We start from the raw sequence: 26,316 nt of genomic DNA, 5'->3' as shown, positions 1-26,316 counted from the left end.
GGTGGATTCAAGATGAGAGGTACCTGCAAGTAAAAGGTACAGAGTCTATGCCACTCAGGAGTGACCAGGAGGCACTGGAGGTGAATTCTTACCAATGTTGGGTGTTGCAGGAGAGTTGACAGTGACCTTGAAACTGCAGCTGTGAGGACCAGGCTGCGCTTTGGAAGACCGGGAGACATTCGCAAGCAGTTCCATGACAGATGTCGAGGGTTGAGGGATCAGTGTCTGTCGGGAGCACCAACAAGCCTTGGCAACTGCAAACAACATGGAAAGTGAAGAAGGTGCAGCGACGGGACCAGCAAGGTCCAGGTGACTCACCACAAGCAGAGGAGTCAGGGCAGGCCCTGAGCAATCAGGGGAGCTCACAGAAAGCAAAGAATACCCAGAGGCCAGAGGAACTGCAGCCGCAAGAGGACATCGAGCAGCTTACCAAGTGTGCAGGCCGACGTTGCAAGTGAAGCGGTGAGGATGAATATCTTGGTCACAGGAGATGCTCGAGGTTGGGGCTACTTAGTAACCCCAGGCGTAGCAGGTGGAGCTGCTCTACGTGGAGCTCCACAGAGTTGGGCAAAAACTCTGCACCACGCCTCCCATTTCTCACAAGGAATGTGCATGCGTGGGCGCGCCCGCATATCACCCTGAGACGGCGAGGAAGAGGAGGACAGCACCTGGGGAGGCCACAGCCAAGGTAAGTCTATATTATTTTATCTTTAAATGTATTTTTAAATCATTCTTAATAGGGGGTTGGAGGCGGGGGCTGGTCAACTCCACTCTGCTGCGGAGTTTGCGGAGATTTGCCTACTCTATGTTCTCAGCGGAGCTCTCCACCCGCGCCTAATTTTTATAGGTTAAAGTTAAACAGCACATAAAAGATCAATGCGATAACCACGGACATCTAGTCAAAGGTTATGACACACCGCAATGGAGCGCAATTTGGGTACAGAGAGTGGATCGGTCCTGGTCTCCAATTTGGACTTAGAAGAACTTTTAAGGAAAAATATCTGAGAAGGCGAAGTTCAGCAGGGCAAGGCAGTGGGTGGTATCCAAGAAGAAGGTGTTCTTGTCGAGAAGATCCTGGACGAAAGGCAATAAAGAATTCTATGTTCGGACTTAGGGCCTGATTATGAGTTTGGGGATCTCACTGCCATATCGCCGCTGTCGCGGTCATAAGAAGAGCGCCTGCTTGGTGGTCTCCCACCGGCCATATTACGATGTTCCAAAGGGCTTATGGTCTCTTGCCAGCAAGGTCCCGAGTTAGGTTTCTCTGCTGTAGAGATAGATGAGTACAACATTTGTATATTTGATACACATATATATGTTGTATATGTGTCAAAATGTATATGTACATTTGTGTCAAAATGTATATGTTCAACATGTACATATACATATACAGTGTTGCATGTTAAATATATTGAACTGTTACCATGCACTATATGGGAGTAGTGATGGGGAAACCTACTTTTCCATCCAACAATAGTGGGTTTGCAGAACATTGTGATTTGGTGGCAGCAACACAGGAGGGACCTGGACAATGGTGCCCGATACAGACTCCAAAGTGGGACCCCGAAAAAAGTTCTCCCCTCTTTTTGTGCGTTTCGGCCAACTTGCGCATGATGGTGTCCTACCAGGTAAAGCTGCAAGGAATGGCAGATCATAATCAAGATGGTGGAAACCTTGATGGGACTGCTTCCATGTCCCGCCACTGGCTTTCCCACTGTCTAGGTGGTAGCAGGAGTCTCATGGTGGTGGTGGTCTAATGGCAGTCTTGCAGCCGAGTGCCCCTCAGGATCGTAATCACGAGGTTGTACTACCAAGGGACTGGGAATGAAGACTGTCAGAAAAAAATGGCAGTGCCTTTCCACTAAACTTGTAATCAGGCCCTTTGTCTCTAATATGGAAGTCAAAAATCTACAGTGGGACAAGGCTGCAGGCTGTAATGATGAGGGCTCCATGAGGCCAGGTATGTCTTCTGGGACGAGCCATTGAATAGGATTTGCTGCTGAAGAGTAGAATGTAACGTGAGCTACCACACAGTCAGGCCTACAGGCGATGCACCTCGGGTCGAGCAGGTGTTCCAGTCTCCTCTTGGTTCTCAGGGCTCGTTTGGCAGAACATTTTCCAGGTACTAGGTTTTTGGATTTGGGCTATCTGGACACCTTTAGCGCCACTTTCAAGAGTCCAGGACTGGAGGTGCACCAATTGGAGAGTCAGGACTTGCTCAGTCTGGGTCCAGTGTGGGTTCAAGATGGTTAGAGCCTTTTCTGTCCCTGAGGCTCCAATCAGGAGACCGGCCAACTAGCCCTTTGAGTCACTCAGGAAGTCTAGGGTTCAATTGGAAAGCATGTCTCAAGCAACAGTATTTCCTAGACTGGCGGTAGGGTCAGTCCACTTTTTAAGCCAATCAACTAAGATTTGAAAATCTTTTCATAAAGTCTGAGCAGCATAGATTGCATATGTCATGATTCTGACTACAAAATTGGAAGCCACATATGACCTTTTTGATAAATGTATCACCTTCTCATCGACAGGGTCTGGTAGTGAAAACATTTTTTTAAGCCAGCAAAGATGATGCTGTGCTACACAAAATAGAGTTAACCTTTGGCAGTGGAGGGACGTTTTCTTCAAAATTAGCCGGTAGGTGTTGGCGACTTAGGAAGCGTAGAAACCTTGATTTGTCAATATTTTCCGAAATTTCCAATGACATTGTGTAAAGGAAGCGTATCAGTAGCAAGAGAATTACGCTGCCTTAAATTCCTGCTTGAATATGGGATTAAAGACCGAACTCTTTACTTATGGCTTGAGCACCTCATGTAAATGTGCTCCCTGCTCATATTTGCATCTTGACAGGGACCTGCTCTTCCTCAGGATTAAATAAGGCACACTTTGCTGGGGGCTTAATCAGGGCTGCTAGTGCAGTGTCTGAAATCATGGACTGCAAATCCACCATAGAGATAGAGACAATATCCTGCTCTTTCTCCTCGGCCAAAGGTGCCTCTCCGGTGAGACTGTTCTGTTTCTCCGTATACTTTTTCCCTCCATTGTGAATATAGCAGCAGTACAGTTGCTATGAAATACATTTCAGCGCTATTGAAGCATCTAGTGGAGGCAGGTGCGTGAAAAATAAACACCATAAGTAAAATGTGAAGGTTGCCAATTACTTCATTGTAAAGCCACGTTGGTGCTCAGGTTTCCTATAGTAAACAAAGTGGCAAAATTACTGATGGCTGTGCAGAGAAAAACCCAGAGTGAAGGATCAGAATACGCAGCTTCTTACTGCCAATACAAGGATTATATGCTCCTAGGATGGCTGTAATATGTTAAATAGTTTGTTTTTCTCCTCATAACGATGGCTTCTTTCTTTACAATTTCCATGCTAACTGGTCTGAAATAAAATGAGAATATGTCTCATTAACTCCCAACGACTGCAATCTAAACATGAAGGTTTTCAGTATGGATGGCTTGTTAAACTTTTTATGACATCTGGGACACTTCTAAGGAATATTTACATTATAGCCTCAACCTCGAAGGTGAGGTTCCGTGATTCTGAACCTGTTCAATAAAGGTCGTCGGATAAAGATGATTTTGGTATCAGCGGACCGCAAATGACGAGTGCGGCATGTACGAGTGTTTTCGTCATAATCGATCAATCGAAACACTGTGTATTCAGGGATTTCGTTCGAACCTACGGGTTCCATTTTGTGCACGGCAGCCATTTTGTGGTTGCCCTCACATAGGCCGCTGACTACGGCCGAGCGAGTCTTTGGGACACGTACACCTTTAGCTGACTTTTGTGTGAGCTGAACGAACTGACTCCCTTGCCCGAAGCTCACCTCGTTGAGCCAGTTCCTTGTTAGGCAGCTGGTCAGATAGAGATCAAAGAGCAGGACATCGCTGAGTTTATGGTACATGCACACACCCTTCTATCTTGCTTCTCATCTGTTTCTGTTCCTTCCTTTTTATGGCTTAATTATGGTTTGGGTTGAGGTCCTTTAATTATGGGTTTGTCCGGCCTGTCCGAGCAAGAATGTTGGATTTTGCCTTGTCATTCGTGGTGGGCTGGACAACGGAAATTGGGCTTGTCGTTATGCGATACGTTTGAAATGTCACTGTATGATTGGTCCGTTTGTAAATAATTGATGCTAGTCAGGAATATGATTTTTGGCATAGAAGACGATGTCTCGCTTTACTAAAGTGTGCAGTCTCTAGGGAACCACCCGTGTTGTGCTTCGTAGACCTCTTTTCCTGGTTGCAGCCAATAAATGTGGTCTTTGACGTCACCCAGCAGTGTCCCGTGTCTCTGTTTGCCAAGACAGGAGAACTCGTTGACATTGGGCATTTTCCCTGGCGCCGCTAGGTTCTAAAACCCGGTTCTTCAGTTGGCGCCCAACGTAGGACGACTTCAGCAGTACCGGTCCAAGCCTGAAAATCGTGAGGAGCTTCGTGTGAAAATTCTGGAGGAAGGCCTTCCACTTCATCGACCCCTGTATGTCGTCGAGGTCCGAAAGTCTTTGCTGCAAGGTTCCCCGCATTCTGACGGCTACGAAGGACTGCTGCCCTGACTGTCACCCTGTCTTGGAGCCATTAGATGATTTGTAGAGCGAGACAATAGACGGGTCTTCTGGCGACATCATCGATATTTCAGTTAAGTATGAGTGGAGCGTCTCCCAATCCTTATTGTTGTTTGGGTGACTCGTGTATTCGCGAGGCTATCGTCTTTGATATTCCCTTGAAGTTTGAAGCTAGACTAGTGAGCGAAGATGTCTGGTCTTAGCAGACTTGGAAAGATATTTTGTTGTGGTTGTAATTGGGATTCCCAATTGGAGGACTCGTGTCCGGTGCCTCCGATTGGAACTCTGACCTCTGAGCTCTATTTAAAACATGGGGTGGGCTCTATCACGTATAATTAAGTGTGGATTAGATACACTAGGAAGGATGGTGTCCTAAAGTGGCCCCAATATGGTAGCTATGACACGGAGATTTTAGACAATTTATAAGTCAAACAGTTCAAGAAGAAAGCCCGGCCGGCGATGTTTGACTCTTTCCGCCTTTGGCTAAATGAAGCCAAACAGAAAGAAATTAAGTTAGCGAAGAAAAATAAAAAGAGAATGAGGTATTTCAATGGTGCAAGCTGCTATACAGTTTAGGGATAACGAAGAAGAACAAGAGAGTTAGCAGTTGCTTAGGCAACGTAAACTGGCGATAGATAAGTGCTATCCAGCTTTGCCACCTCAGCAGCAAGATGCAAAGAAAGACCTTGAGAAAGATCCTTTGATGGCACATTTGTTGAATTCGCCACCCCCTTATGTGCAGAGTGCTACAGCACCTCCACAACCTTTAGTTGCGCAACCTCCGGTTGCTTTGCCTCCTGTGGTTCTACAACAGCCAGCTCCTCTTCAGTTGGCTCCTACTCCTTTGGTGCAGCCTTCTCAAGGGCCACCGACTTTTTTACCTGCTTCGTCTCCAACTCCTACACCTGTATTATTTACTCCTTCTGCTACTGTTCCGACCTTGGTTTCCTCTCATTCTGCTTTGTCTCCTGTCCTTCTGTCAACTTCTCCTTCTGTTCGACAGAGAATGACCGATACTGTTGCTGGTCTCTTTTCTCCTCTCTTTGGGTCATTGGGTATTACCCATGTTGCAGAGCGTAAACAATGGCGTAGTCAATTGCCTAGTCCAGATGAGCGTTCAGTATTGGATCATTTAGCGCGTAAATGGGTTACTTACCCTTTAAGGTATAAATTTGAGTCTGTTATGGATGTTTTCCGTCAATGGGTAGCACCGACGCAGAGATATGTTTTTGGGACAATGTGTACTTTCCTTCGTGAAGAATGGGAAGATGGTGATTTGGGACGAGCTCCGCCTGAGTTGTTCCGTATACAGTCTGAGTTTGCGAAAGGAACTATAGTGGGTGTTGACCTTGAGAGAGCGATTGCGACGTTGTTGTCGTTTAGGAGTGAGTCTCCTTCTAGGCCGTTGTTTGAGCCTGATTCTTCAGTTAGGAGAAAGGCGCGACAATATCCGATGAGAGAGGTTCCCCCAGTTTGGAGAGAGGGAGATCCAAATGCTGTTCCGGTTGTTCCGCCTCATTTTCAGCATTTTTGGGTACATGTTCCATGGAAGCGAGTTGAACTTTTGGCCCTTAAGCAGTCTTTGCCTGATCCACGTACAAATCCTGCAGGGTACTATAAGGAATTATCACAGACTGCAGATTCATGTATTATGAATTTAGCCGACATAGACATGTTGTTTGAAGATGTTATCCCACAGCCTATATGGGGAATGATTCGTCATACGGATCATGCGCAAGAGTTAGGTGATACATGGGCTAATATTGGTGCTGCAGATGCTAGACAAATTGGAGGTGCTAAACCAGAGGATTTAGTTGCCGAACTCCCTGGTAGGATTGTTAATTACATGAAGACTTTGATGCCTGCCGTGAGTGTTAATTGGGACAAGTTGTCTGCATGTAAGCAGAAGAAAGACGAAAGCGTGTCTGACTTTTTCACTAGATTCGAAGAGACGTTTGTCGACCATAGTGGTCAGGACATGAGTACGGAAGGTGGTCAACGGTTGTTCGTTGACAAGTTTGTGTATAATTTGCTTCCTGAGTTGTGCAATAAGTTGAAGGATTCTGAGAGTGCTTGGGCTGTGTCATCATCAGCACAGATTTTGGCTACTGCACAGTACTACGAGAATAGAGATAAGGACGAGAAAGATAGAGCCGACAAGAAGACTAAAGAGTTAAAGACGAAGGTTCTTTTACAGCAAGCGTATCCGCCTCGTAATAATCAGCACGATTATCAGTAACCTCAGCAATATCAGAGAAACTCACAAAGGTTCGAGTCTTCTCAACAGCGTTTTCCGGTAGGCCCTAATCAGTGTGCATATTGTAAGGAAGAGGGTCATTTCAAGAATAGTTGTCCGGTTCTGTTACAGCGCACGAATGGTGCTTCTGGTGTGAGAGGTCGAGGTGTTCAGCAAGCTCCTAGAGGTAGAGGACATGGTGTGTTTCCCCAGAATGCGCGTTCCTTGCCTCCACAGAATTCTATGAATAGTTTTGACCAGCAGAATGGTGCGTCTGGTAAGACGGCTCAGTACTATGCGGATGATTACTACGTTGAAGGTGAGAATATGGACGGTAATGATTGCTAGGACAGCCATAGACAAAGAGAGGGAGTTGTTTCAGTTCCAGTAGATTAGAGTGGACCTTATGTTAAAGTGATTGCATCAGGTGTGTCAGAGCCTTTTCTGTTGGATACTGGTGCTGCGAAGAGTTCTATTATGCACTCTAAACTCCCTGCCGCACCTTTGTCTGGCTTAACAAATGTTTCAGTAGGTTTTTCTGGCGCCCCGGTTACCTATCCGATTTCCAGTCCGTTGTCTATTTCTGTTGGACCGTGTGAATTCGAAGCACCCCTTATTCTGATGACAGGTTGTGGTGAGAACTTGTTGGGATTAGACTTGTTGAAAAGATTGTATGCGACGTTACATTGTTCTCCTTCAGGAGTACAGCTTACATTGGGTAAGAGAGTGATCTCTCCGATGTATTTCTCTAAAGATAAGATTCCAGCTGAATTGTCTTCTCTCCCTGATTCTCTTTGGGCTACTGGTCCGAATGATGTGGGTCTTTTGGAGATTCCGCCATATGTTGTGATGCTGAAAGCGAATGCTAGATTGCCACGTATTCCCCAATATCGGATTTCCAGTGATGGTGAAAGAGCACTTTTAGCGATCATCTATGATCTGATTGAGAAAGGTGTGATTGAGGAAACGAGAGGTAATGTGTGCAATAATCCGGTTTTGCCTGTTTTGAAACAAACTGATTCTTCACAGCCTCCTGTATATAGGTTTGTGATCGATCTTCGCGAGGTGAATAAGATTGTAGTTCCGCAATTTCCTGTTGTTCCAGATATCACCGCTTTACTGACTTTGATTCCGGCTTCAGCCACGTGGTTCTCAGTGATTGACTTGAAGAATGCTTTCTTCAGCATCCTGATTGCCGTGGAGAGTAGAGATATTTTTGGCTTCTCTTTAGGAGGCCGAAGTTTCAGGTTTAAGCGCGCTCCTCAAGGCTATTGTGAGAGTCCATCGATCTATAGTCAGGCTTTGAAAACACAGCTTGATTCGATTGTTTTACCTGATAGTGCTGCCCTTATTCAGTATGTCGACGATCTGTTAGTTGCGGCTGACAATGATGAGATTTGTGAAGAGGCTACTTTGTTGTTGTTGCGTCATTTGTCTGATTTTCATCATAAGGTGTCTCTTTCGAAGTTGCAATATTGTCGACAAGAAGTAACCTACTTAGGTCACCTCTTATCGAAGGAGGGAAGAAGATTGACCCCATAAAGAATTCAAGCGATTGCGAAAAAGAGTGTGCCTATGACACAGAGAGAAGTGCGTGCTTTTCTGGGTATTACATCGTACTGTGACAGTGGATCCCTAATTTTTCTTTGCTTGCGAATCCTTTGATAGCTCTTACTGTTAAGGATACTCCGAATCCTATTCCTTGGACTGACGAATGTCAGAAGAGCTTTTCAGAATTACGCGATGCGTTGTGTTCGGCTCCTGTGTTGGGTACTCCAGACTACTGTAAGCCTTTTACACTTTATGTCCACGAGAGAGAGGGATGTGCATTGTCAGTTTTGACTCAACAGTTCGGTGATAAGCAGCGTCCATGTGCTTATTTTTCGTTGACTTTGGATCCGGTAGCTAGAGCGTTGCCGAGTTGTTTGAGAGCTACAGCAGCAGCGGCTGTTTCTATTCAACAGTCTGCTGGTTTGGTGATGGATAATACAATGGTTGTGATGGTTCCACATGCAGTGGATACCTTACTGAATCGCACCAAGACACAGCACTTAACTAGTGCTCGGTTGTCAGGTTACGAATTGACACTCTTAGCGAGTCATGTGCATACAAAGAGATACAACACGTTGAATCCAGCTACGTTGTTGCCGATTTCAGTTGAGACAGATGTTACTGAACAGCATGATTGCTTCCTTAGGACAGAGGAAGAAACGAAAGGGAGAATTGATCTTAGGGATACTCCTCTTCCAGAGTGTGATGGTACCTTATGGGTTGATGGTTCGTGGTTTAAGCTTCCGAATGGTGATACGACTGCGGCATATGCTGTTACGACTTTGCATACGATTGTTGAAGCTGCACGTATCCCACATAATTCAGCACAAGCAGCAGAGTTGATTGCATTGACAAGAGTGTGTGTGTTGTCGAAAGAAAACGAGTGACTGTGTATACCGATAGCCAGTATGCGTTTGGTGTGGCTCATAGTTTTGGACGTTTGTGGAAAGAGCGTGGGTTCCTGACTTCGCATGGGACTAAGATTCAGCATGGTCAGTTGGTGAATGAACTCCTTGAGTCGCTTACTTTGCTGCTGCAAGTTGCGATCGTGAAATGCAGTGTGCATAAGAAAGTTATTGATGATGTTGGTCGTGGTAATGCGTTTGCAGACGAAGTTGCGAAAGAAACGGCGAGAGATGTGATGAGTCGAATGTATGTTGCAGGTCCGGCGAGATGGGTTCTGGATAGAAGTATGTGTGAAGATACGATAGAGAGCGTGAAGTCCATCCAAGCTGAAGCTACAGAGAAAGAGTTGAATGAATGGAGAGAAAGCAAGGGTAAATTGGATTCGAATGGTTGTTGGATTGAGTTGTCAGAGCATCAGCGATGGTTGTTACCTGATGCGTATGTACCTCCAGTGGTTACAATGGCTCATGGAATGGCTCATATCAGTGTGAAAGGGATTTGTGAGTTTTTAGCTCCAGTATGGCAGAATGCTGGAATTCCTAAGTGTGCGGAGAATTTGGTCAAGAATTGTATGGTGTGTTTGATGTATAATCCTGGTAAGGGAACTCCAACTCCAGCTGGTCATTTTGCTCCTCCGACGTATCCGTTCGAGGCTTTGCAGCTAGATTTCATCCACATGGAGAGGTGCAACAACCTGAAGTATGTGCTCGTGGTTGTTTGCGCTTTTTCGAGATGGGTGGAAGCATACCCTTTGAAAGATAATACTGCTTTGTCCACAGCTAAAGCCCTTATTAAGGAATTTTTCCCTAGGTATGGATTGCCGAGAATGGTCTGGAGTGACAATGGGAGTGAATTAGTGGGTCAAGTGATGAAGAGAGTGTGTGATGGGTTAGGAATCCGCCAAAAATTCCACGCTGCAAATCACCCCAAATCAGCTGGTTTAGTTGAATGCTATAATGGGACCTTTAAGCTAAAACTAGCCAAGATTCAGGCGAGCTCTGGTCTTCAATGGCCTGATGCCTTGCGGTTAGCACTCCTGTCCACAAGAATGACTGTACATTCACGAATGGGACTTAGTCCGTATGAGGTTGTGTTTGGTCGCCCGACAAATATATGGGGAGTGCCGCAGCCGACAAAATTCAGTGAGATAGAGCACCCTGTGTTGCTTGATTACCTTTATGAATTGACGGCTAAATTGTGTGTTTTGCATCAACAGGTTCATGATATTTTGCCACAAGCATCTGAAGATCCAGGACATGCTATCGAACCTAGATCGTGGATCTTCGTGAAGAATTTCCAGCGGACCAAGAACGAGCAGCCCCGCTGGATTGGTCCTTACTTAGTTCTTTTGTCCACACGTTCAGCAGTGTGAGTGCACGGTAAAAAGAACTGGATCCACGGCGTACATTGTAAGAGGGCACCTTTGCCTCTGCCGTACGACCGGTGGGTCCAGAAAGGACTTCCTGACTCTGAGACTGAAACCGTGCCTCGTTTTCTGCCTTTTAGCGATGCCCGTTTGATTGGAACGAACACTGATCGAGAAAACGACGATCTTCTTCAAGAAGCTGTGCCTCCGTCAAATCGTTTGGACACTTCTGAACCTGAGCTTTTGTTTCGAGAACAGACATTGCCTGGCAAACGCCATTATAATTTGCAACCAAGAGTCGTGGGACAAATAAAATAATCTATTCTTTCTTTGCTGATTTTTAAGGGTTAAGCTCTCCTCCGAGGAACTGTTTTGATTTTTGTTTTTCGAACCACCATCCGGGTTCAGCTGTAAGGTTGCGGTGTCAAGTATTTGCAGTGCAAGCCAAAGACGTTAGGTCGACCGTTCTGGTTGGTCTAAGGACGTTCCCTGGACTGACGGACGCATTCCCTAGCGCGGAACACCCTACCGCCGCGAACAGCACGATTAGAGGATGGAGTTTTTCGAGATGGAGAGACCTGTTGAAAGAATGAGCTTCAGAGCAAAATCTGTACTATAATGAGCAGAAAATGTTTTTAATATTGTGTTTGTTTATGTTGTTTAGTTTAATGATGTTTTTAATACGATATGTGACATTCTCTTTTCAAGTAACGTTTGTACCCACTACACAACCTATGCCTCCTCCTACTGTTTCTTCACATTCTTTTCATCCTCTGCCCGAACATGAATCTGTTAGAAGACTGGAATTCGCTAACAATTCCTTTGTTCATCTTCTGCACCAACACCAGCAAGTACTGAACACGACTAATTGTTGGGTGTGTGGTCTTATGCCTCATACTACTGATAAAGGTATTCCTTACCTGGTTTTGCCTTTTAGCTACAATGGCTCTGTGTGGGCATACAGAACAATGTTCTTTTATGCTCGTGAAGTCTACCCCCTATGTTCTGTGAAAGATAGTCCAAAGACTAGTGCTCTAGTCAAGGGTATAGGCGACATGATTTGAGGAATTAGTTCCTATGAGACTATCCCGAGAGATGAGACACAAGCATACATTGGATGGAACGTGACTGGATATGGAGTTAGTCTGAGTGTTAACCAGCGAGCGAAAAGATCCCCTCCGATTTGGATAGTGCCCCATAAGGGTCATCATTGTCTGCAAGGTAATGGCAAGAATCCGAGAGCTCAGTTATGGAAGAGTGTCTGCACTGAGACGAATGTTTTTGCGTCCCAGACTTCCCCATTGTTTCTAGCAGCTAAGGGTACCTATTTCATCTGTTATGATAGAGCGTACACATGGTTGCCCCCTGATTTTTCGGGCACATGTTTTGTCTCGTTCCTGTTGCCTCCCACGTATACAGCTGCGGCAGATTACCACAAGACGAGAGTTGTTAGAGGTGTCTTCAGTGAGGAAGATACTGCAGGACAAGAATTAGGAGATTTTCTGAAGGGTTTTCTGCCGTTTTGGGGACCTATGGCTAACAGCAGGAACATTTGACAGTTGATGAGAGTGGTTGAGTCCACCATAGTCGAAACTGCTGGTGCCCTTAGTAACTTGACTGCTGAGCTCCAGTCAGATCGCCTTATGACTCTCCAGAACAGAGTTGCGTTAGATGTCATACTTGCAGATAGAGGAGGGGTATGTAAATTGATTCAATCGAGCTGCTGCGTTTTCATTCCAGACAACGCTCCAACAGTTTTCCAAGCCATTTCCAAGCTACATAAGATCTCCGAGTCTGTACATGTGGACAAAGGAGATTGGTCGTTGATGGGATGGTTATGGGGATTGTTATCCACATGGGGATGGAAGATTCTGATGGTCAATGGGATGATCTTAGCTATCCTTTTCCTGTTCTGTCTCTGTGTACAGTGTGCTCCTGCTATGTGTGGCCTTTGTGCTACTTCGTGTGCAAGAAAACCTGTTCAGAGAGAGTTGCTAAGTAATAGGATGATGCTACAGCAACATCTTGATGATCTGATGAATATAGACCTGAATTCAGACTGACATGAGTTTGGCTTTATTGCCTATGTGAGGGCAGAAGGAGGGTCTGAAGTTCCGTGATTCTGAACCCGTTCAATAAAGGTAGTCGGATAAAGACGATTTTGGTATCAGCGGACCGCAAATTACGAGTGCGGCATGTGCGAGTGTTTTAGTCATAATCGATCAATTGAAACACTGTGTATTCAGGGATTTCCTTCGAACCTACGGGTTCCATTTTGTGCACGGCAGCCATTTTGTGGTTGCCCTCACATAGGCCGATAACTATGGCCGAGAGGGTCTTCGGGACACGTACACCTTTAGCTGACTTTTGTGTGACCTGAACGAACTGACTCCCTTGCCCGAAGCTGACCTCGTTGAGCCAGTTCCTTGTTAGGCAGCTGGTCAGATATAGATCAAAGAGCAGGACATCGCTGAGTTTATGGTACATGCACACGTCCTTCTATCTTGCTTCTCATCTGTTTCTGTTCCTTCCTTTTTATGGCTTAATTATGGTTTGGGTTGAGGTCCTTTTATTATGGGTTTGTCCGGCCTGTCCGAGCAAGAATGTTGGATTTTGCCTTGTCATTTGTGGTGAGTTGGACAACGGAAAGTGGGCTTGTCGTTATGTGATACGTTTGAAATGTCACTGTATGATTGGTTCGTTTGTAAATAATTGATGCTAGTCAGGAATGTGATTTTTGGCATAAAAGACGATGTCTCGCTTTACTAAAGTGTGCAGTCTCTAGCGAACCACCCGTGTCGTGCTTCGTAGACCTCTGTTCCTGGTTGCAGCCAATAAATTTGGTCTTTGACATCACCTAGAAGTGTCCCGTGTCTCTGTTTGCCAAGACTGGGGAACTCGAAGACATCGGGCGTTTTCCCTGGCGCCGCTGGGTTCTAAAACCCGGTTCTTCAAAGGGGATACAGAAGCAGACAGAAGCAGAACACTGTTTAGTTCTTCAGACAAGAGTTCTCCACCTACAGCCAATAGTGTTTTTCTGTAAAGACGGCATAATTCATTCACCCTAATCACTGCATCCCTACCACTCACAATGCATCACTGGCACGTCATTCTTTCAGGTCAAACCCACCAATGATACTGCATCCAAACCACTTGCACTGCCTTTCTCCCATCTATTTTAAATCTCTGTGTAAGGGAGGGTCAGGAATGGGCTGTACAAGGTGTCTGGGTAAAGCGGGTTTTATTTTTACATACAACTTCTTTTTACGTAAAGTTAGTCTCTCTTTAGCAAACTCGGCAGTATCCGTGGTGCCGGCTGGTGTGAATTCTATCTTCCAGGACTGTCTTGGTCCGGATGGCGCTTCTCCCCAAGGGGCCTCTCTCGCAGGGTTTCTGGGAGACAAAATAAAACAAAAGAAAAGGACCGATTACTTTCCTGTCCTCTAGTTTTACTTCAGGGGTACCAGGGAGTGAGGGACACCTTCTCGTGTTCAGGCTTTACCGCGATATAGTGCATAGACGTGAGGGAAGGTATTTTACAGGGTAGGGGATGTGCAGGAAATCTAGGAGGTAGAGGATCTTTTTACTGCGGGAAGATATCCCCGCCGTCCAACCCAGCTCGAGAACCTGTCCCGTACCTGTCGGAGCCACACTCCTCCCTCGGGAGTGTGGCACGGCGCAGCGCGGTCTCGTTGGCCTCCTGGCTCGTCTTCTTCAGCAAGCAGCGCTTCGCCTTCCCCAGCTTCGTCTGCTTCTCGTCCTGGCTTGGAGTTCTCCTCTTCTCCTACTCGGCGTTCGTCCTCCGCGTCTTCCTCTCCTCGACACACTCCAAGTCCGGTGACGTCACACGCCAATTCCCGATGTTCCGGCTTCTTATCCAATGCGAGGAAGGAAACGTCACGGTGGGCTGTACCTACGTCCGTGTCATTCTGCCAGTTAAAGGGGCCTGCTTGCATTTCGTCTGGAGGTAGTCGCCACGAAAAGTGCTCGTCCTGTGAGGAAGGATTAAGTAATTCTTCATCATTGAAAGACCACCAGTCCATTTCCTTGTTGCTTTCCTGATTACCAGTCACCTGGTTATACTCCTCCCCCCCTTGTTTCTCCCGTTCGGGGAGAATAGGTGATCTAGATAAAAAGTCTGCATTAGCATTGTCTCTTCCCTTACGGTGTTTTATCACAAAGGAAAATGGCCGAAGAAACAAGGACCACCTGAGGACTCTCGGATTTTGTGAGGTGTTCTTTTGCATCCACTGTAATGGAGCGTGGTCAGTATAGAGCACAAAGGGACGGCCTTCCAGATAATACCGCAGTTTATCCACGGCCCACCTAATAGCTGGGCATCCTCGTTCAATTGTCGGATATTTTCTTTCCCGTGGATGTAACTTGCAGCTGAGGAGCAATATAAGGTGTTCTTTTCCATCCTCCCCCTCCTGTGACAATACCGCCCTTATTCCCACCTCAGAGGCATCGGTGGCTAAAGAAAATGTTTTGCTGTAGTTAGGAGGTATAAGCACTGGATTCGTTGTTATAGCTTGTTTTAGTGCATCAAACGCCTCCCTAGCTTCCCTTGAAGGATGATTCAGTTGAGAGGGCTTAGATGCCTTACTTAGTAAGTCTGTCAAGGGACTGGCCGTAGCCGCAAAGTTCTCGATAAAGCGTCTGTAGTATCCTATTAGACCTAGGAATCCCCTTAGGTCTCTTTTGGTGGCCGGAAAAGGGGTCTGCATAATCGCTTTAACTTTCTCCTCTTGTGGGGCTATGACTCCCTCCCCCAGTAGAAAACCAAGATACTTCACTCTAGGAAATGCAGCTCTTGATTTTTTTGCATTGACATGCAAACCTGCTTTTTCGAGGGCTTGTAGGACATTCTGTACATGGTTCAAATGTTCCCCCCAGGTCCTACTAAAGATAACAATATCATCTAGATAGACAAAACAATAATTGTTATGTGTAGAGAGGACCTTGTTCATTAATCTTTGAAATGTGGCTGGCGCCCCATGTAATCCAAATGGCAGTACATTGAATTCAAAGAGGCCTTCGTCTGTAGAAAATGCTGTTTTTTTTCTATCCTCTTCTCTCAGGGGCACTTGCCAGTATCCTTTCGTGAGGTCTAGCGTTGTTATATATTTAGCCTCTCATATCCTCTCAACTAGCTCATCTACCCTTGGTATAGGATAGGCATCAAAGGCTGAAATGGCATTCAAGGCCCTAAAATCCATACAAAAACGAGTGGACCCGTCTGGCTTTGGGATCATTACTATAGGGGATGACCAGTTGCTGTGAGAGGGTCTGATGACGCCTAGTTTGAGCATGTCTTCTACTTCTCTTTTTACATCCCCTCGCCTAGCGGCAGGAATTCTGTAAGGCCTTTGTTTGACTATTTTCCCTTCCTCAGTCTGAATTCGGTGTTCTGTCAGTCTGAGAATATAGGAGAAAAAGGACTGATAGTCTTTTTTAGGTCGTCTTTCTCCTGTACCGTTAATTCTGGGTTGATAGGTAACTGCTCTATGGTACTTTGGTGTCTAGTTACGGGCAGACCAAAGTGGGCTGCTTTAGGAGGGGGTCCTATCCATTTTCTTAGTAGATTTATATGAAAGGTCTGGCATCTGGAAGGAGATAGTTGTATTCGGTATGTAGTGTGACCTATCGTTTCTACTACTGGATATGGACCTAACCACTCACTCTTGAACTTCTGAGTAGAAGAAGGAAGTAGTACCAATACCCAGTCTCCTTTGTTAAGACTTCGCCACCTTTTCCCTTTGTCACAGTGGAATTTTTGTTTTCGTTGGCTTTGTTCTACATGAGAATATGCCAGATCTCTGAGTTTTCCCAGCTTGGACTTCAGTTTTTGGGTATACTCCAATAGAGACCTTTGTTCCTCCAAGCCTTCCTGTTCCCAGGCTTCTTTGGTTATCTCTAGTAGAGACCTAGGTTGTCTACCGTACAATAACGCAAAAGAGGAACATCCCAAACTACTCTGAACTTGAGCCCTCAAAACATACAGGGCGAGGGGTAGAACCTTATCCCAGTCCTTGCTTTCTACTGTTAGCATCTTTTTCAGGGTTGTTTTCAGTGAGCGGTTATACCTCTCAAAGAGGCCATCTGTCTGGGGATGATATGCCGACGTTTTAATCTGGTGTAAGTCTAACATCTTGCATACTTCCCTCATTAACTTCGAGACAAAAGGAGTACCTTGATCGGTAAGGATCTCTTTTGGGAATCCTACTCTCGCAAACAGTTCAACCATTTTGTCTGCTATGTTTTTAGTAGTGGGAGCCTTTAAGGCAAAAGCCTCTGGGAACCTAGTGTGATAGTCCACTACGACCAATGCATAGGTATTTCCGCTTGGGGACCTGGGTAAGGGACCTATAAGGTCCTTCCCAACCCTTTCAAATGGTTTTCCTATGAGTGGCATGGGTTGCATAGGGACAGCTTGAGGACGGGTCATATTTTTCTTTTGACAGACTGCACATTTCTTACAGTACAACTCCGCCTCTTTATAAATGCCAGGCCAAAAGAAATGTCTGGTTATATTCTGTGTGGTTTTCTCTGCCCCTGAATGTCCCGCTGTGAGATGTGAATGGGCATAATAAAGGATCTGTTCCCTGAAGGCTGACGGTACTACCAATTGAGGGTCGTCTCCTGCCTTACCTTCCCTGTATAGTAAATCATTTTGGATCGTAAATCTGGGGTAAGTCTGGGAGGTATTGGTTTGTGCAGCGTGTGCAGATTCCCAGGCATTCAAAAGAGTTGTGTCATTAGCCTGTGCGAACCTAAAATTCCTCTCCAGTACCCAGGGTTCCTTAGCTAAGTAAGCAGCTTCCGGTTTGGTAGGAGCTGGGAATTTATCTCTGAACAAGGACATAAAGTCGGGATTGTCAACGCCCAGAATGATATCTTCCGGCAAGGTTGATATGACTCCCACTTTGATTTTCACAGGGGCTCTATTTTGGGGTTCTATGACCAACTGGGCCACAGGATAGGGTCTCACATCACCATGTACACACCTAATGTGCACCTGTTCGTTGGGAATGATCTGCGTAGGCAGAACTAACTTCTCCTGTACTACAGACTGGCGACACCCCAAGTCCAACAAGCCCCTTATGTATTTATCATTAATCAGGATACGTACATAGAACGAGGGTCCCATCTCTGCGGTGTACATGACAGCTCTGGGGATATATCCAACCTCCATTGGTTCTTCTGGTGGTTTCCTTTTTGGACATATCCGTGCGATGTGTCCCCAATCCCCACAGTCGAAACACTGGGGTCCCTTAAACTGCACGCTATCCACCCTCAACGGTCTTTGCCTGACGGGAGGAGGTAGTTCCAGTTTCTTTTTGTCTCCTTTTAGCGTTGCAGTCGGCTTGGTGCTTTTCTCAGAGTCCCATGCAAAAGTTCTAGGTTGGGCTCGGGAGTAATTTGTGGCCATTTCTATTGCTTGTGCCATTGTTAACCCGGAGTGTTGGCGTAGCCATCTTTGTGTTCAGTAGGATTAAGCTTCCATGAATTGTTCTAAGACTATGCTGTCCATAACATCCTCTTTACTTCTTTGATTTGGTTTTAACCATTTTTCCGCGGCCATCTTCAGTCTCAAATATAGGGTTTCAGGATTTTCCCCTGTCACTCCTCTTTCTTTTCGGAAACAAAAGCGGTATGCCTCAGGGTCTAATCCTAGGTGGTCAAGTATGACTTCTTTAATGTCTGCATAAGGAGTATTGCCTGCATGGTTAGCCACCTGATAGGCTGCCTGTGCTTCACCGGACAACAAGGGAGCTAAGAAAAATGGCCATTTTTCTGTGGGCCAACCACAGGCTTGTGCTGCTCTCTCAAAATTAGAGAGGAATGCGTCAGGGTCCTCCCCGGTGACATATTTTTGTAGGGAGATGCCTGAGGGATGGGGGCTTCCGCTCTACGATCTGTGCTGAGTCCTGGAGTCTGTGCAACTTTCTGCAGACTTTCAATCTGGGCACTGATAGCGTTTTTAAACAGTTCTCGGTCAGCATCAGCTACCGTAATTTGGTTTTTTACAGCCCATTCCAGCTTATCTTGTCCTTCTATGAGATGCTGGATTACTTGATCCATCAGAGTTTGCTGGTGGGGGTCAGGCAATCCCACTTCTGACACCACTTGTAAGGGAGGGTCAGGAATGGGCTGTACACGGTGTCTGGGTAAAGCGGGTTTTATTTTTACATACAACTTCTTTTTACGTAAAGTTAGTCTCTCTTTAGCAAACTCGGCAGTATCCGTGGTGCCGGCTGGTGTGAATTCTATCTTCCAGGACTGTCTTGGTCCGGATGGCGCTTCGCCCCAAGGAGCCTCTCTCGCAGGGTTTCCGGGAGACAAAATAAAACAAAAGAAAAGGACCGATTACTTTCCTGTCCTCTAGTTTTACTTCAGGGGTACCAGGGAGTGAGGGACACCTTCTCGTGTTCAGGCTTTACCGCGATATAGTGCATAGACGTGAGGGAAGGTATTTTACAGGGTAGGGGGTGTGCAGGAAATCTAGGAGGTAGAGGATCTTTTTACTGCGGGAAGATATCCCCGCCGTCCCACCCAGCTCGAGAACCTGTCCTGTACCTGTCGGAGCCACACTCCTCCCTCGGGAGTGTGGCACGGCGCAGCGCTGTCTCGTTGGCCTCCTGGCTCGTCTTCCTTAGCAAGCAGCGCTTCGCCTTCCCCAGCTTCGTCTGCTTCTCGTCCTGGCTTGGAGTTCTCCTCTTCTCCTACCCGGCGTTCGTCCTCCGCTTCTTCCTCTCCTCGACACACTCCAAGTCCGATGACGTCACACGCCAATTCCCGATGTTCCGGCTTCTTATCCAATGCGAGGAAGGAAACGTCACGGTGGGCTGTACCTACGTCCGTTTCATTCTGCCAGTTAAAGGGGCCTGCTTGCATTTCCTCTGGAGGTAGTCACCACGAAAAGTGCTCGTCCTGTGAGGAAGGATTAAGTAATTCTTCATCATTGAAAGACCACCAGTCCATTTCCTTGTTGCTTTCCGGATTACCAGTCACCTGGTTACACTCTGACATAGCATTCATTCCACCATATATTTTCCAACTCGCACTGCACCCCTTTTTAGGTCGAGCCTAGCGCAGCGCGCATGCGCTGCTCTAAAATCGTCCTCTTGGAATCACTTCAGCTTTCTTCAGCTTTTGTAAAAGCTTGTCCATGTGGAGCTCACACGCGAATGGACTTTGCGTCTGGCTTTAGAATGCAATTGGCCAAAGGCGTGTGGAGGTCCCAGCTTCTTAGGACATGTTTATTCCCAGAGCGTTCTTCTCTCTGTAGCCAGCAGCGGCGCGCAGGGGTCATCTGTTTTTAATTAGTGTGGCCATGCTTGTCTTCCATACAGTGTCTCTCCCCCCTTGTGCAGGCTGTGGTTGTCATTAAATGTATACTTTGGGCCCTGGAGTCACGATCTTTACTCAGCGGCACTCATGGGCCATCTGTTTTGTAATAATTAGCGTGGCCCTAAATGTTTATGGCTATCTTTATCCATCTCCTTGAGGAACTCTAAGCTTTTTATCTGTTTGAGGTGAGACAGGAACGTTTCCAGATTAGTAGATGGACTTTGTTTATTGATCATCTATTACTGTGATAGACTCATTTTTTAACACAAAAAGGTGATTGCCCAATGATCACAAGCTCTGCTCGAATAGGAGCTCATAATTACACTGCACACATCTGTCTTATATTCACATGGGTATGATGATATTTGCCTCCCTAATGAAAAAGACACAATTTGGAAAGAATAAAACATGACACGTTTAGGCAGTTGTAAACACGTCTGTCTCGTTCTGCAGCGGGTTGCAGTTTCTCTATTTTTTGCCTGCACTCTCATCCCACTGCAGGTGGGGGCCATACCTGGCTGCCAGAGAGGTAGCCCCCACAAAGGGGGTGGTGATGTACGGAGCATCTGAACCAATCAAACACTCACACCCAGTCAACAGATCTGGGTTTAATCCATCACAGTTCTTTTGCCCACTCTGCCACCCCAGTTCAGACAGGGGCATATGTAAATCAGTCTGACCCTGTGCCTCCTGGAAACAGTCCAGCCCGAACTGCCAAGCCATGCCTTCCCTGGACCGGAAACAAGCTTCCTAGGATCGGTGTCTGACATTACAGCCGTCTTCAGCCAGGCTTGCTTGAATCCAGTGGCAAAGTGAGCAAGGGACTCATGTCTGAGCATATCCTGCCAACTTATGGTAAAAAAAGCAGTACAAAAGAGGGTGGTGATGGACGGAGCATCTGAACCAATCAAACACTCACACCCAGTCAACAGATCTCGCTTTAATCCATCACCGTTCTTCAGCCCACTCTGCCACCCCAGCTCAAATGCTTGACTGGGGGCGAGTGTTTGATTTGCTCAAATGCTCCATCCCCTTTGGTATCGCTTGGTTCGCCCTAAGTTGGCAGGGTATGCCTGGACGTGGGTCCTTTGCTCACTTTGCCACTGGATTCAAGATAGCCTGGCTGAAGAGGTATATGAACCCAAAACCGGTCCCAGGATGCTTGTTTACGGTCCAGGGAAGTCGTGGCTCGGCAGATCGGGCTGGACTGTTCCCTTGAGGCACAGCGTCAGACTGATTTGCATATGGCCATGTCTGAACTGGGGTGGTGGAGTGAGCTAAAGAATGATGATGGATTAAACCCAGATCTGTTGACTGGGTGTGAGTGTTTGATTGGTTCAGATGCTCCGTACATCATCACCCCCTTTGTGGGGGCTACCTCTCTGGCAGCCAGGTATGGCCCCCGCCTGCAGTGGGATGAGAGTACAGGCAAAAAATAGAGAAACTGCAACCCGCTGCAGAACGAGACAGACGTGTTTACAACTGCCTAAACCCAGATCAGTTGACTGGGGGTGAGTGTTTGATTTGCTCAAAGGCTCTGTCCATCATCCCCTTTGCTTTCGCTTTGGACTCTGAACGGAGGCACTGGGCTCGCACACCAGGATTTTGCACTTTAGAATTATGCTGGGCTCGCTAGGGCCGTTAAAGCGGTGCTTCGAGGAGGTAATATGTCTGTTTTGAATTCCAGCCTGTTGTGTTTTAGGGGGGCTAAGCACTGTTTATGTCCAGCCAGGCAACCCCAGACCTGAAGCCTCTGCAAATGAAGAAAAGTTTTTGGAAGAAAAAAAATGTATGCCACCACAGAGAAGACCCTGAGTAACTGCTTGCAAATTTGTGAATTTGACAATTGTAAAAGAACAAAATCAGGTTTTTGTATCCCCCCCCACCCAGATATATATATATTACTTGTACATCGGAATATCGGAATATACTGTAATGGCACAGATTCAAACCGTTGTTGCTGTTTGTTGACTTCAAATGACCCGGCGTTTGGAAAATTATGTTTTGTGTAGTATTTATATAAGTAGTATGGCTTATATGTTGCTAGTGTCAGATATTTCAAATGTATCCAGTTGCCATCCAGTGGGTGTGCATTAAGGTAATGATATGTTGCCAAAATCTCAGCTCCCAAAACTTTTGTCAAAATAATGATAATGCTTATGTGCAGGAAGAGCAGCGGGCACAGTTTTACTTGAGGTGGACATGACGCGTGGAAATGAATCAGTGCCATTTATGGACTAGTTGTGTGTATGGCTCACAATGGTGCCTCCAGACTTTCCCGCATTGTGCAGAAGATTGTGCTGATGAGACAATAGCAGACACTGTAAGCATCCAATATGGGAAAAACCATTAAGGTTGTGGGAGGGTTGTTTGATGGGACAAAGCTATTCGTGGGGTTTGCCCCTCCCGACCTCACCAACACAAAATATCAATCCTATCAACTTGTTGGAGAGAATTAAGGCGATGATGTGTGCTTTGGTTTGAGGATGAACCCGCGTTTGGTTAAAACACTCCCCTCTGGTTTAATGGATAATCCGAGCAGTCTTGCGCCGCCCTTTGCTTACTTAACTCAGGGCAGGGCTCACCTTCGGTTCCTCCGGTATGTGTCTTCCAAGAAAAGCCCCTCAACCTCTACAGCAGGTGAGACCCTGCGCTTGTGGCAAGCACTTTCTCTGGCCGTGGGTCAGAATTCCCCATTTTGATAAACAAGGTATTTGAAAGTGTAACTTTTTGCTTGGGTGCCTGCATTTTACTTTCCTCACCTTCTCACTATGGCATGTTTTGTTTCTACATTTTTTCCTTTACGTGCAACCATGGGGCTCCCTTTAACGGATTTAGGACCGCGTGGCTTATTGCTGGTATTATAGACCCTATTCTTTATGTCCGCTGTATCTTTCATCTGTTTTTTTAGCTAAGTTGTATGAACGCATTAGTGGCGGCCGCGAACAATACTCTTGGAGTCAAGGGAAGTTGAGGATCTCTGTGTCAAGGCGGGGGAGGGAGGGGAGGCTCTGATCTCCCCCCCACTGATGACATCCCGAGGTGCCGGGTGCCCATCACCCAGACGCCTATGTGCCCGGGGCGTTTCTCTGGGCTCCACCGTGCCAGCAAATGTTGCAACAAGAGGAGCTATAGTGGAGTTTATTATTCACTTGTTAGTGCATGAAAGGAGGGCCTCCCAGTTAGATGTCGGGCCTTGATAACAATTGCAGGACGTTGGTTTTTTAGACTAACGGGGACTCTGTCTGCACCGAGGATTCAGTTGTAAAACAACAGACTTGCTTTACTTTTGTAACACTTGTATCAGTCCCACCTGACACTTTCCTTCTCCCACAAACTCTCTTTCTCTTCATTTCTGTTTTCCTCTACCTTACTCTCTTCCTCCGTCTTATCCTCCCATTAATTCACTCTTTCTCACTCACTGGATTTTCTCCTATAGCTCTTCAATCTCTTGTGGTACAGCACCCAGGATATTATGCTGCATAGCTAAACACTTATAAGGTCCCAAAGGCAAGACCTATTGGCTATGCCAATGCTTGTTCTCTTTCCCAACCACACTGCATCTTTAGCATTGTATCCTCCCACCACAATAGACCACTCCCACTTGCACTGCCTCCCAGCACCTTGAACTGTATCCCTCCTCCTCACAGTGAAACACTGCACAAAATTCCTCCCACAATGCCACATCCCTGCAGCTTGAATTCCATGTGGAAGAAGCACCCTTGTGTTTTGTACTCCGTTGTTGTGAAGCCCCCTTTGACACTGTGGCTCATACACTACCCCACTCACTTCGTTTTCCCTCACTTTTTCCCTTTTGCTCTACATACCATTCATTTAGATGCATCCTCTTTCTTCACACTGCATTCCTTCAGATTAAAGTGACAAAGTAATTCAACGCAATGCCCTCTTATCTGCCCCTGCTTTGCACCCAATGAAGCACATCAATCCTCGGATTCTTACCTTCTTCTCATGTTTCCCCCTCATCTTCACTCTCTTTGCTAGACTCTTACATTTATTTATTATGGCTGCAGTACTGTCAGAAAGTGAATTATTAGTTGGAGGCAGTGGAAGTCCTCTTCATCTTCAAGTAATAATGACACTGTTCCTTTCTGGGACCAGTTAGGTCTCAATAATTTAAGCCTAGCTCAGCTTGGAGCGGGCAGGTGTAATTTAGGAGAAAGGAGTAAAATATTTATCAGTACCAAAACAGTTAAAAAGTAGAAAGGATGACACAATAAAAATCCCACTCCAATTTATAAAAATAGAGAGCATGTTAATGAGCAAATAGACACTATAACAACATAAATCTGATGTATGGAACCAGGGATACAATTTTTAAAGGAACTATATGTTTCTACTGTCAAAAAGCACTATGCGCCAACTGAGATATATGATCATGCTAGACCGGGTCAAAATCAAACGCTAAGGCCAACCATGATGGAGCGTGGTCGGATACAGGGAGCAGGTCCATTGGAAAGTTTTATCTTCTGAATTGGAAAGGAAGTCAAAAATTCTCAGCAGGAAAAGGCAGAAGACTGTATCAGAAATAGTTTCCATTAGGCCGGAAAGTTATCAAACAAAGTCCCGGTAAATCCGATGTCTTTTAGCAGGAAAGTGCAGGGAGGGAGAAATTTGAAATGTGCTCCTAGGGAAGGTCCCTTGCTGGCCAGATACTTTTGGCGCCTTCGCCTTGTTAAGATTTCTAACTTCAGACTCAAAAACACTTTTGAAAGTCAGGATCCTTTCAGCAGGGCAATCAAGCAAGTTCAATCCCACCGGCAGTGCAATGTTGGAGGCTGCAGTCCAGTAGTAGACTTTGGCTCTTTTGGCAAAAATCCTCGGAAAAGTTTTTAAGTCTCAGCTTTTAGGGTTATTCAGGAGGAGTACACTCTGATATGTATGCAAAGGCCCCAAGACCTTAGGGGCATCCCTTGAAGGTCAGGACACAGTCCAGGGGAAGCCACTAGCAGGGTTCAGGGCAAGTCAAGCTGGAACTGGTCAGCTGGCCTCTTCACGAGGGGGGGCTTCTTGCAGCTTTTATGTGCCTGCATTTGAACAGGAGGCTAGCCAACTAGCCTTTGGAGCCCACTCTTCTGCTCTGGGTTCAAGTGGGAGCAGGTCCAGCCCTTGGGGGGGTTTTCTCCACAGGTTACAGTAGGTACAGTCCTCTTTCTGAAGTCCAAAGGGAGTTAAGCAGCAGCAGTCTTTCTTCTTTCTTCCTGAAGCTCAGCAGTGAAGAAGAAGGTTTCCAGTGGCAGTGTTGTGGGTTGGGGCAATGGAGGAGTAGGAGACGCAGTAACAACTGAGAAGTGGGGTAGGTAGTCATCAGTATAAAAATAATAACTAAACAACAATGCATGTGTGGATTATGTTTTTTAAGTAGTCTAAATCAGTGAGTTGACAACCCCTAAAGCGACTGCTGAAAACCAATTGACCAAAGTAGCAAATCTCTGAAAGGGAATGTCCAAAAGCCACTTTTTTATATGTATGCATGTATAGTATTGTTTGTGTTGTGTATGTTGTGTGGTGTGCTGTGGTGACTAAAGCTCTCTGCAGGTGAAGCCTAAAAAAGAAAATTCAAATATGAAGATTTTCACAACTTTTTTTCTGTGAAATTTTAGACATCGAAAAAAGTTCATTAATTATTTTTAATACAACTTTTTTGTATACAACCTTTTTGTACGGACACATTTTTGGGCATTGTCCGAAAATATATCCATCCCTCGAACTCTGTAGGAAAACACCGTTCATTTTAACCCAAGTAAAGTGCACTTCTTACTGTGTCCATGTCCTCATCAATTCCCCTTTTTTCAAGTGCTTCTTGGGCATTTCCCATATCGTTTTGGCTAAATGTTTATTAAAGCTGTGTTCTGTTTCTGAAAGGCTAGTTAGTCGAAATCACTAACGTTACTAGCCTTAACCTACATACCCTCGGATTGCTTCACAATATTTCCAATCTGTGTGTGACAAAAAAACACTAGGGGGCATTTTATCAAGGGGGTTTATCTCCGCTTTTTTGGCTTTAAAAGCCAAGAAAGCGGAGATAAAATTATCTCCCTGTTACCTAGCTGTCGCTAACACCAGTTAGCGACAGCTAGTAGGAGATAGCGACCATCTTGGGCCCTACTTTGCATGTCAGTGATATTTATCACTAATGACATGCAAAGTGGGCGTGCCAAGATGTTAGCGACTGAAAACAGTCGCTAACATCGCTATCTCCTATTACCAACTTTTGGAGATATTCGTGCTAAGCACGAATATCTCCAAAAGCTAACACCTGCCCTGAGCAGTTCTAAGCCATGTTATCCAATGGGAGGTGGATAACATGGCTAAGA

At 45.9% G+C, this 26,316-nt stretch overlaps 1 protein-coding gene across 1 annotated transcript in view; it reads right to left on the bottom strand.

Annotated features, from left to right (window-relative positions):
• CFAP54 (cilia and flagella associated protein 54) overlaps positions 1-26,316 on the bottom strand; it is a 2,285,874-nt gene that overhangs the window by 370,536 nt on the left and 1,889,022 nt on the right. The gene's annotated exons all lie outside the window — the stretch shown is intronic.

This window comes from Lissotriton vulgaris, chromosome 1_1 (assembly GCF_964263255.1).
Source record: "Lissotriton vulgaris chromosome 1_1, aLisVul1.2, whole genome shotgun sequence".
NCBI classification, from domain to species: domain Eukaryota; kingdom Metazoa; phylum Chordata; class Amphibia; order Caudata; family Salamandridae; genus Lissotriton; species Lissotriton vulgaris.
Note: the sequence above shows the minus strand (reverse complement) of the source record. Positions and strands in the feature narration are given on the sequence as shown.